The sequence below is a fragment of the Heliangelus exortis genome, chromosome 1 (assembly GCF_036169615.1).
Source record: "Heliangelus exortis chromosome 1, bHelExo1.hap1, whole genome shotgun sequence".
NCBI classification, from domain to species: Eukaryota; Metazoa; Chordata; class Aves; order Apodiformes; family Trochilidae; genus Heliangelus; species Heliangelus exortis.
The window spans coordinates 16,924,981-16,935,655 of NC_092422.1; the positions used below are offsets into that span (position 1 = coordinate 16,924,981).

General features: G+C 43.3%; 1 protein-coding gene across 1 annotated transcript in view; it reads right to left on the reverse strand.

Moving 5' to 3' along the window:
* Nucleotides 1–5,271, reverse strand: part of RDX (radixin) — a 39,607-nt gene extending 34,336 nt beyond the window's left edge. Inside the window, exon 1 of the mRNA XM_071735082.1 lies at nucleotides 4,966–5,271. The gene's annotated coding sequence lies outside the window, so the exon portion shown is untranslated. The remainder of the gene's footprint in view (nucleotides 1–4,965) is intronic.
* Between the last annotated feature and the right edge of the window lie 5,404 nt (nucleotides 5,272–10,675).

A 10,675-nucleotide genomic window follows, 5' to 3' on the forward strand; every position in this document is an offset into this window, starting at 1 on the left:
ATAGGGTCTACAGCTTAAATTCAAGACTGTTTCCATTTTATATAAAATGCAAAAACCATCCTGTGCCTATATGCTTTCACAATGTTATGCAATTTCAAAACAGTATATTCACAAAAAAGCATTGCAAGTAAGCATTTTATGTGTATAAAAATAATCAAGAAGTTCACAGATGACAAAACTGTGCAAAAATTGAAATGAAATAAGCACTGAATAGAAAAATAACACCATATCTTTCCCAATTACTGGCACCAGCTAACATGAAAACAAAACAAATATAAGGAAAATATTTGGCCAAAAGAAACCAAGTATCACTGCCAGGCAAAATATTGCATATCTCCACTATTGTTACTGGAGTGGGAGTTCACTTCTGCTACTTATACATTTCCAATAAATATATATTTAGTGAATGCAATCATATCAAGTTTTAATTTTTTTTCCTTTCAGAAAGAATTAACTACTTATACTTTTATCTTAACACTTATGTGAAATGGCATTGCAAATAGAGGAAAACAAAAACAACAAACAGCCAGCTGGGACCAGCAATGATATCCCTGTCACTTCCCATGTTCTGAAACCAGCTTGTGACCTACTAGACACCAGGGCTCATCACTTTGGTATTTCAATTCCCAAAGGTGCCCCTCCAAGTCAGGATTAGCGGGGTTGTGACTTTGCAGCATTCCTACTGCTACGATACTCCAGCCCTTCAAACCTTCACAGCATATGCAGGATTCTGGACTCTGGACCAAAGCACCAAAATAACAGCAGGCTCCACATCACAAACAGTAAAAAAAATCACGCAGAACTTCCAGAACTCTCTTGAAATGAAGAGCTATGATTTCAATTAATTTCACTACCAGGCAGTTAGGATTTTTAAATCCATGTTTCCAGTTAATGCCACAGAAGCCAACAAATAAAGCAATTGTTGAAAGATGACAAAGAAAGCTTTCTTCAGAAAATGATGGTGCATAAAAATGCTTGATGCCAAAATTCTGTCAAATAATTTATGCAGCAGCTGTTTTCAAAAGAAACATTCATACACACAGCCATGGGTCTGAGGTCAGGTGAGGATGGGATAGGAGGCAGACAGCTTGAGCAGGATGCCTGGCAGGCAGAGAACCAACCCCCAAAGGGGGGATCCCTCTCTGACAGCTTGGGACCTTCTCTCAGAAGCAGGCTCATCATCATCAGCAGTGTGTCTCTTAAGCTCCAGTAAGAGATTCATTATCTATTTTCCTATATAGAGGTGGCAGGGACCAGGGAGTTTTAGCCACAGCAATAACTCACTTATTTAAAATCAGTATGTTGTTTCTTTTCAGTCTTATGTGATTCCATTTTTTGTGACAGCTAATAGTTTTAGATCTTTTGAGAGGCAGCAATAGGCAACTTCAAGGCCACTGTAACTGACTAACTTTGGTCTCGGCTTCCTACAAAAACACCTCTCTACTCCAATGCAGCCTGCAAATGTCTGCAGGGCAATCATCTTTCACACTAACTGGTCCCTAGTGACACACTTGCTGCAGTCCCATAAAGAAGTTCATTTGCCACACACTTTATTTCTCCATACATCTTTTTCAGGCAGGCAGAGAGGCTCGCCTACACAACTGTATGCAATGGAAGTAAACCAAAGCAGGAACCAAAACAATCTATCTCACAAAAGGGAAAAAAAAAAAGCTGAATTATACAACATATTGTAATATTGTAATTGAGATTTGACCAGTGCTAGATACCACATGCACAGTATTACCAACTTTTTTGAGTACTGTATCTTTACCTTCTTAAAACCACTGTTTCCCCCAATCCTCCCCTGCCATAAAATACTTGAGATAGGCTTGCAGTCCCTCTGAAAAATAACTGCAGTATAACCAGTACAATTGTTATGCATTAAATGTCTTTATAGTTAAATGTACTTTGAAGAGTGATGTGTTTCTTCCAAACTGGAGTTCCTAAGAACTGCAAAAATAACAATGAAAACTTGGCAGCTGCCAACACAGGAGTTAAACAAAAAGCTACACAGAGCACCCCAAAGAATATTTGTGAAATACTTGCAATTTTACCAGATAATAAACTGGTATGATATACATGCTGCACAGTTTATATATAGTTTATATTTATTAAGTTTAGTGACCTTACTTGAAATTTCAGTTTCAAAGCACCCACAGCTGCCCTACCTGAAATAATTAGATTTTGAACAGTCCTGCAATGACAGGGAGGCCAAGTTTTCCATATAGATGCATCTGATACACAAGCAAAAATGGAAATTAGTAACTATGACTGATGCAGGTACTCTCTTGTTTCAAGGTGAAATAAACCTGTATCTAAAAATAGTTAGAAAAAAATTACAACATAAACAAAATTCTGGATATATCCCATTTCAAAACCAGACATTATATTTTCTGAATAATGCTTAGAACTAATTCGATAAAATAACCATAAACATGACCTGGCCACTTGCATCAGTCTCCATATACACTGGAGTTCTAAAACTGAAATATTCTAAAGTAAGGTTTATTAACTTTCTTTTGAGGCCAATGTAATATTTGTTTTTTCTCATACTACATAACTTGAAGGTTTCATTTCACAGAGTGATTAATAAAGCCAAAATGAAATATAAAGAATTTAAATTCAAAGCACAGCTAAGAATGCTCACAGATGCAGCCCTTCGATATTGAAAGTAAAAAGTTTACCAAGGCCCCTTTAGCGCTGGAGTTAACTCACTGAACACACAAGATGCACAGAGCACTGCCTTAATGGATCAGTATCTTTCAACAAACAGGACTTTCTTTTTGTATAAAGCTTTGTTTACATTTACAGACCTGAAAATCCTCCCTTTCCTCTACTCCCACAGACTCCTAATGCAAGACAAAGTGATAGGACAGCTTTGATGTATTTAACTCATCAAATATAAAGAAGTAATGCCTTAAACACTTCCCTCTAAACCTCTGCCAACAAAAGTACCCCCTCAAAAAAAAAGATGAGTAAGATTCTTGAAGAAGAAAGGCAACAGACCTACCCTGGTAGTGCCCAAAGTAGCCTTCCTTACCAGGGAATTCCTGGTATCGTAACATACACATTCTCGTATCATCGTAACATCTACAATTCTCCCTCTGCTGATTTTGAATCTTGTAAACGGATCCATATTCTTACTATCTTTATGCCTTTACTTTCTGTGAACCAACTTTTTTTTTTTTTCTGGAAGCTCTATTACCATCAAGCCCTGCAATGCTCTCCACTGCAATAGCAGGAACAGTCAGACCAGAATTCTCTTTGTCATCTCCACAAGTACTTTTACACCATTTCTTTCTGTCAGCACGCAAGGAAAATTCTCTGGACAGCTCCTGACATGTCACACCATGTCGTTTTCTGTGTGTTTTCTAAAGCTGTTTTTTGTACTTTTGTTCTCTAGTCTCCCAACCTGATGGAAGAGCTGTGTCATTTCAGCACAAAGCTTGGAAATATGCCACTGCCTTGCAATTGCTTTTTGCTGGGAGGTTGCTTATCTGGGAACATTGCAACGACTTGCAGTTTATTTTTCCCACAGCCTCTCTTATGCTAGATCAATAGATCAATAGAGGCAAGTCTTACAGTTCAATAAGTAGTTACTACTTGTCTCTTGCCTTTAAGGATCACAAAACTACCTCATCACAGAAGCCATAACGTTACTGTACACTAACTCCACATCTTCCCTCACAACACACGTTGCCCAGCAGCATTGTGCCAACGCACTATTTAAGAGCTGACAGCAACAATGGTATTTCTGTGGTTTTCTGAATATGTGAAACGCAGGCAGAGATGCAGCCTCAAAGCTTTTCTGTGACATAAACACAATGACAAGCATCTCTGATGAAAACAAAACAGAGTAAGGTGCAGGGGCACGTCTAAAGCCTGACACAAACCAGTCACAAAGACAGAACTAATTAAAACTCAGAACTGCAACTCCCATAACTCAATTTGAAAAAAAAAAAAAAAAAAGAAAGAAAAAAAAAGTAATCTTTTCAAAAGCCTGTACCAGAAAGAGGAACATGAAATACTTGTCTAGGGTGTTACATAGACTGGAAAAGACATCAAGACAGCATAATAGCACCTTACAAATGATGCGATTAGTTGTGTTGGCATGAAGTCCAAAGAGGTGGGGTTTTTTTCCACGTCTGAATTAAGAAAACTGACAAAAGATAAGTGAATTCCACAAAGTTGAAACTAAAACCCCTTATCTGCGCTAGACTTTAAGCGGCAAGGTTAATTACAAATGCCCACGACTTGTACCAAACATTAATCCATTCAAAAAAAACAATGCACAAAGGCTCATTCTGGGCCGCTGTACCCATTACGTCGGTCAGTATTTAAGGACTGTAAAAATGTGCATTTGTTGAAAACAATAGACAGCAACAGATGCTTCACAGCACTTGTTTATGAAGTAATTCCTTATTCTTCTTCCACACCGACACAGTCAGCTGGCCGACCCGACTGCCACATGTCTACGGTAACCTCCAGAGCCACGGCGCTCGGGGACATGAATAATGCAGAGGGGGCTGCGCGGCACGGGCACGGCGAGGCCGCGCTCCCGGGGCTTCCCCAACAAAGCGCCTTCCTTCCCGCCCGCCCGCCCGCCCGCCGCCCCCTCAGTGCCGGCGGAGTCGGGGAGCCGGGCCCCGCTCCCTAAGCGGCGGGGTGGGCGAGCCCCGCCGACCAGCACCGCACCGCCGCCGCAACAAGTCGCCCCGCTGCGCCCTGGTGCCCCACCCCCGCGGGCTGCGGGCGGGCTCCCGCCTCAAGCTGCCGCCAGCGCGGCGGGGCAGCGGCCCCCAAAGCCGCGGCCTGCCACCCCCGCGCTCCGCTGCGCTCCGGGGAGCCGCGACGGGGAAAACTCCGAGCTCGCTGACAACTGCCCACGCACCCCTCCCCTCAGTGCCCCACGACGACGGCGCGGCCTGAGCGGCAGCGTCTCCGCTGCCCCCGCCCCCACCTCACCTGGGGCTCCGCTCCCCAGCGAGCGGTGTGGGCGCTCCGCGGCGTCGGGCAGAGGGGAGGGACGAGACCCCCGGGAAAGGTGCTGTGCGCGACGGTCTCAGCTCCTCGCGGGGCAGGCGCCGTGTCCCCCCCGCCGCGCAGCTCCCCCCTCGCAGCGGGGCAGGAGGCGCTGCGGGGCCGCCCCGTGCTGCTCGCGGCGCCGCCGGGGACGAGGCGCCAAGCGCGGCCGCCGCTGACAGCTCCGCAATATGGCGGCAGCCGCCGCCGTTCAGATTTTCCCCCCTATCAGATGTTGCTCCTGCGCCCAGGCTGAGCATGCGCGGCGCGGCCGGGCCTGCGCGTCAGGCGGCGCGAAGCCGCTGCCCGTAGAGCCGGCGCTAGCGGAGGGGCGCGGGGGCGGTCCGGGGGGAGCCGAGCAGGGCTGCCAAGTAGCCGTGGTTCCGTGGATATGAGGGAGTGGCGGCCGGGGCTCCTGTTGAGGGATGCGGAGCGTGAGGAGCCGGGTATCCCACGGTGGGACAGCGAGAGCTGGAGCTCCTGTGAGGGGACGGTGGCGAGCACCCCCTGTGCTGAGGAGGTGTCCGGAGCGCGGCGGTCCCGCAGCCCGCTAGAGCCGGCACCGCGCTGCGGCCCCTCTGCTCTGAGCTTCGCAGCGTCCTGAGCCGGTGCTCGGAGACGCGAGTGCCCCGTGGGAGTCACCTGAACCCAGCTCTGCCCGCCCGTGTTTGCTCATAAAATCTGCTCGGCGGTGAAACGGTCCGGGCACAAACCTCAAAAAACTCTTTGCTCACATCGGTGAGGAGAGGAGGAGACGGAGCTGCTGTCCCGTTAGCACAGCTGGGCCAGGGAGGGAGCGGTGGCAGCGTGGGTGTGTCACATTCAAACCCCGCGGGGAAATAACGCGCTCTCCTTTTTGGCGGGGGAGGAGGAGGCAGGGGGTGCTGCTGGGCGCCGTGCGGCTGCGATAGGCGCGGCGGGAGTGCGGGTGTGATGGCAGATAGGGTGGCACGGAGCTGGCGGTGCCACCGGTGGTGGGCAGGAGCGGGTACCGGGGGGGGTGGGGGTGGGACGGCTCCAGCTGCGATGGCCCTTGGGGAAAGGGAAACCTTCCGAGAAGGAGCACGGAATGCAGTCTGAGTGCAGAGTTCCGCCTCGGTTCCCTTCTATCTCATAGGAGTGATGGGACCCTCTCTCGTTTTTCAACACTAATGTGGGGGAAAGAGTCACTCTGGGGAATGGAATCACGCCTTTTTTTTTTTTTTTTTTTCGCTTACACACATTTTCATTTTTTCGTGCACAATCCCAATGCGGATAGAGAAGAAAACAGTACGGAAAACCCTTCTGAAGGACGGAGAGATTGATGCAGTCCCAGCCCCCTCTATGTTTTTGATTTTTTTGTTTGTTTGTTTGTTTGTGTTTGTCTGGTCTTTTTTTTTTTTAAAGAAAGTGAAGGTGTTCCCTAAGTTCAGTGGCAACATAGCCAGGGAGGCCAAACGGCAAAGCTCAGTGCAAAGAGATCCACTTGAGCTACCAACTCTGAGTCATGCAGCTGCTATTAATACACCTCGCCCTCTGGCTGTCTGATAAAGAAAGAAAGGCTGGAGGAAGGACTAACTGGAATTTTCAATTAAAGGTTCTTCAAAAAAGAATAATAAGAACATATTAGAACGAATTGGAGATGGGGAGAAGAGGAGAACAGCCTGGCAAGCCCCAAGGAGTAATCTTCCTGAGAATCTGTGGGAGCTTCACTGACTAAACTTTTTAAAATTCATTTGGGCAACATTTAAAGAACATTCTCATAAACTAGATGAGTACAGAATACAAACTATGATGAAAATAAATTGAATTATATAAGCCTGAGCTTAATTGCTTCTTCTAGTCTTTAAAGGGTTTAATCCACAATGATTTTATGCATTTTTTTGTACATTTCAACTGGGCATTTCTCTCTCTGCCGTCACCACAGAAACTGGACGTCTCAGTCTATTAAAGGTATGTTCAATTTCCTCCCATGGTCTAAAATTTCAGTTCCGGCTTTGTTTATGCCATTTTGCTCCAAGGAAGAAATGACAGTGGCTAAATCCTTCTTCTCTCTGTTGTTCTCTATTGTGAAGAACATCCTGGCTTGAAACAGAATATTTTGCAGAACATTAAACTTCTGAAGTGTCTTGCAGTCTCTGCAGATACACAGTTCCTGTGACCAGCTGCCAATCTTGTGCAACATATCTTCCCTCTTCAGATGGCCTTTCCTGCAGGTCAGAGGAAGATCCAAGGGGAATGAGGAAAAAAAAACAAAACAAAACCAAACCAAGACCAAACCCCCCACCATCACAAACCTGTTTCATTCAGTCACCTAAAGAAATAGTCTATGATTCAGTGCAGTGCACAGATAAAATGTGTTTACTTTAGCTGACTGACTTAGAGGCTCGATTTTCTTCCAAAATGGTCCATTGTAAACTAACTCAAATACAGAATTACTGCACTAGGGCATGGTTTCTTTACTAGTGTTGATAACATGTGGAAGAAAGTTTTTTTTCAATTTGTGCATTATCACTATAGGACAGGCTTTATCTTTTATCCTGTTACATGAAGAATATTATTGCTCAAAAATGTTAAAGTAAATAATAGGCTTATCTTCTTTGTCAACAGTATGATGTGGTTTTCTTCTCACCTTGCTTCCTTAACAAGGTGTAAAATGGCAGTTTATCTGATAAAACTGGGCAGTAAAAACAGAAGTGTAGTTAGAGATCTTATTCTTTTCAGCCTTGAAACTGAAACTACAGAAAGAACTACAGGCAATAAAGAGAGCATTCAGATACCCATATCAACTTAAATTACACAGTTTTTTAAGAGGTAGGTTATAAAGATAATGATAAGAATGCTGTAAATGCAAGATATAAACGTTTATCTTCCAGCAGTAGTGCCAAAATACAATTCTTCATTGGAAAACAGATTTTTAACTTTCATTGTCCTATCTGAAGAAGCAATCCTGGAGTCACTTTTAAAAGTGGAGTTTTCTGGGCCAATGTTTCTCTTCTTGTTCAGTGCACCTGCAGAGGTGTAAATCATTAGTCAGTCAAGTCCCAGTTGTGTGAGACTATATTTTATTAAAGCTGAACATACTGTCCAAGGAGCATTTAATGGAAAAGGAATTTTGGAAGGGAGAACTATGAAATAAAAAAATCACTTTTAGGAATTCATGCATTTCTTGGCATCTTAAATGGTATGTAACACACCTTTAATTTATCTTTTAATTCAATTAAAATTAATGCCATCAGCCCAAATAGGAGGGTAGTTCTGCCCTTACCATGGTGCTAACATGAAAAGCTGGATTTGGTCTACAGTCCTGGAAGCCAGCCACTCTGTCTGGGAATATTTATGCATATGACTCAACACACACGTACTCATCTATTAATATGTTTACAGAAGCAGACCTTACATCGTCTAAAATTATTGCAGGGTAATTCTGCTATTACTAATTGTATGGTTTAAAACCAAATTGTTTATTCTTTTGTTAGTATTTAAATAACAATAATAGGCTATGTTACCTTCACGGACATTAATCGTATTTCTTTTTCCAACAAGTGTATTAGATTGCCTTTTAAAGTCTTTGCTAGAAACAAATGGAAATGAAAGAATTTTGTGGTCTTTAAGTGAATCCAATTCACAGATATTTAAAATATTTGGGGAAGTTAAAATAAAAGTCTGAAGAAATAGTTTCTATATCCATTTTTAAATTTGCCTGTCATTTAAAATTAAATGTATCTCATTCCAGAGTATTCCAAGTATTTTTTGTGCATTATTAAAATACCAGATTGCAATAAAAACATAAGGGTTCCAGTAGCAACACTGAGCATTCCAGATTTCCTTGTGTGTAAGTCTCAGCTTCAAACTTAGAAGGCAAAATCTGGTCTGACTCTGGAGGGATTAATCCTTTTCCTTTCTGAAACACGGTAGCTGTGTGAAGCTCACTTAACTGTCCTGCAGTGCCACGATCCTGCAATTCACAGCCCCTCCACAAGTCTCGGCCTCAGGAAAAATGTCATGGAGTCCAAGTGTAGGACTCCCCAGCTGGATATTCCCTCCCACAAGTGTTATGATGAGCCAGGACAGCCTCAAAATGCAAAAAGCTATGGAAGTGGGCTTCTCTCTCCTGTTCAGGGACATGCAGGAAGCAAAAAGGATAAATCAGCACCCAAAACCCTGATGAGATAATGTGAAAATCAGCAGTCAGGATAATCTACTAATGAATTGCTGTGCTGGCAGCTGGGTTGATTCTAGGCCGTTCCACCTTTTGTTTTAACAACCTAGCTGAAGGGGCTCAGCCTCTAACGTTGGCATTGAAACCCGGCTGCCCAGCAGACACCTTAACTGGCAAAATTCTGTAAGGTCGTTTGCAAAAGTTTTGTTCTGCTCCCCAATATTCACCTGCTAGTGACAGAACTGAGGTGCAGACACTTCCCTTGGTGACTGCACACACCAGCAGCAGACTGGGTGTAAGGCTGGGTGAGTAAAAAGCCAAAGCCTGAACCACTGATGGTCTTGCACATGATGACCCCTTCCAACGAGTTGGTTTTGGTTTTCTTTTAGGTATTCAGTCTCTGGTACTGCAGCAAAGATACCCCAGTGGTGTCAGCCTATCTCAAGGCTGATTTTAATACCTTTTCTGCTCAAGACTGGAAGTAGTAAAATCACTTGTAGGGGAGTGTGTATTTCACAGTGTCAAATATGCATCTTAATTCATTCTAAGTGAATCAGTATTTGCATCTCTGTAGTAATAATTTTCTAGTTTAATTTTTGCGCACAAAATATGTGTTACACAATCCTTATGTTCCATCTATTATTTCAACTGCCATTATAATTTTATGATGTGTTTTTGCAATTGTTGGTAATTGCTGGAGGGACAAGTTAACAAATTAAGCTGGTTTGCAATTAAGGTTGGGGCAAGCTGTCTGATTTCCTTTATCCCAGATGGGACATATCTGCTCATGTCACTGCTCTTGTGTGATGTCACCCAAACATGCCTTCACTGGGACATAAGGTTGTCATCAAACAGCTGACACTTTAGCTGCAGATCCTGCTTCTGGCCACTTTATGTTTTTATCTCATTCATAGTAATAATTATTATGACAAGTACAAGTTGTTTCACAGTGACAGCAATTTTTTTTTTTTAGTGACTGTTTATTTTAGTTATAACGTGGCTGTATAACGGGTCATGGCTGTGGCACTGGCAATCCAAGTTATTGAAAATCGTGGCAGTATTCACTTTAGCAAAGTGAAGTCAAGTATTGATAGTGAAATAAAACAGGAGGCAAGGTACTAAGCAGATATAAAGGCCCCATCCAGACAACAGCTTTTTAAATTAAACTAATTCTGTGGCTGGAAAAAAAAAGTAGGAATACGGTTATCAAGGAACTGGATACAAGTGTTTGAAAGCTTAAAAAATATATACAGCTGTCAGACACAGAGCAAATGCTTTAGGGTTTGTTTTTGGTTCTGTTTGGGGCTTTTTCCTTTTTCGTTGGTTTTATATTTTTGTTTTGCTTTGGGTTTTTTGTGAATTTTTTTCTCTCTAGGGCACATGTACACTGTTCTGAGATACAGCCATAAAACTTAGTGAATAACAAAAATATTAGAAAAGTAGAGCTTTTTGCTAGGAATCAGTCACTGATGAATTTTTAGGACCTGACCACTTCTTATTTTACTGCATTTA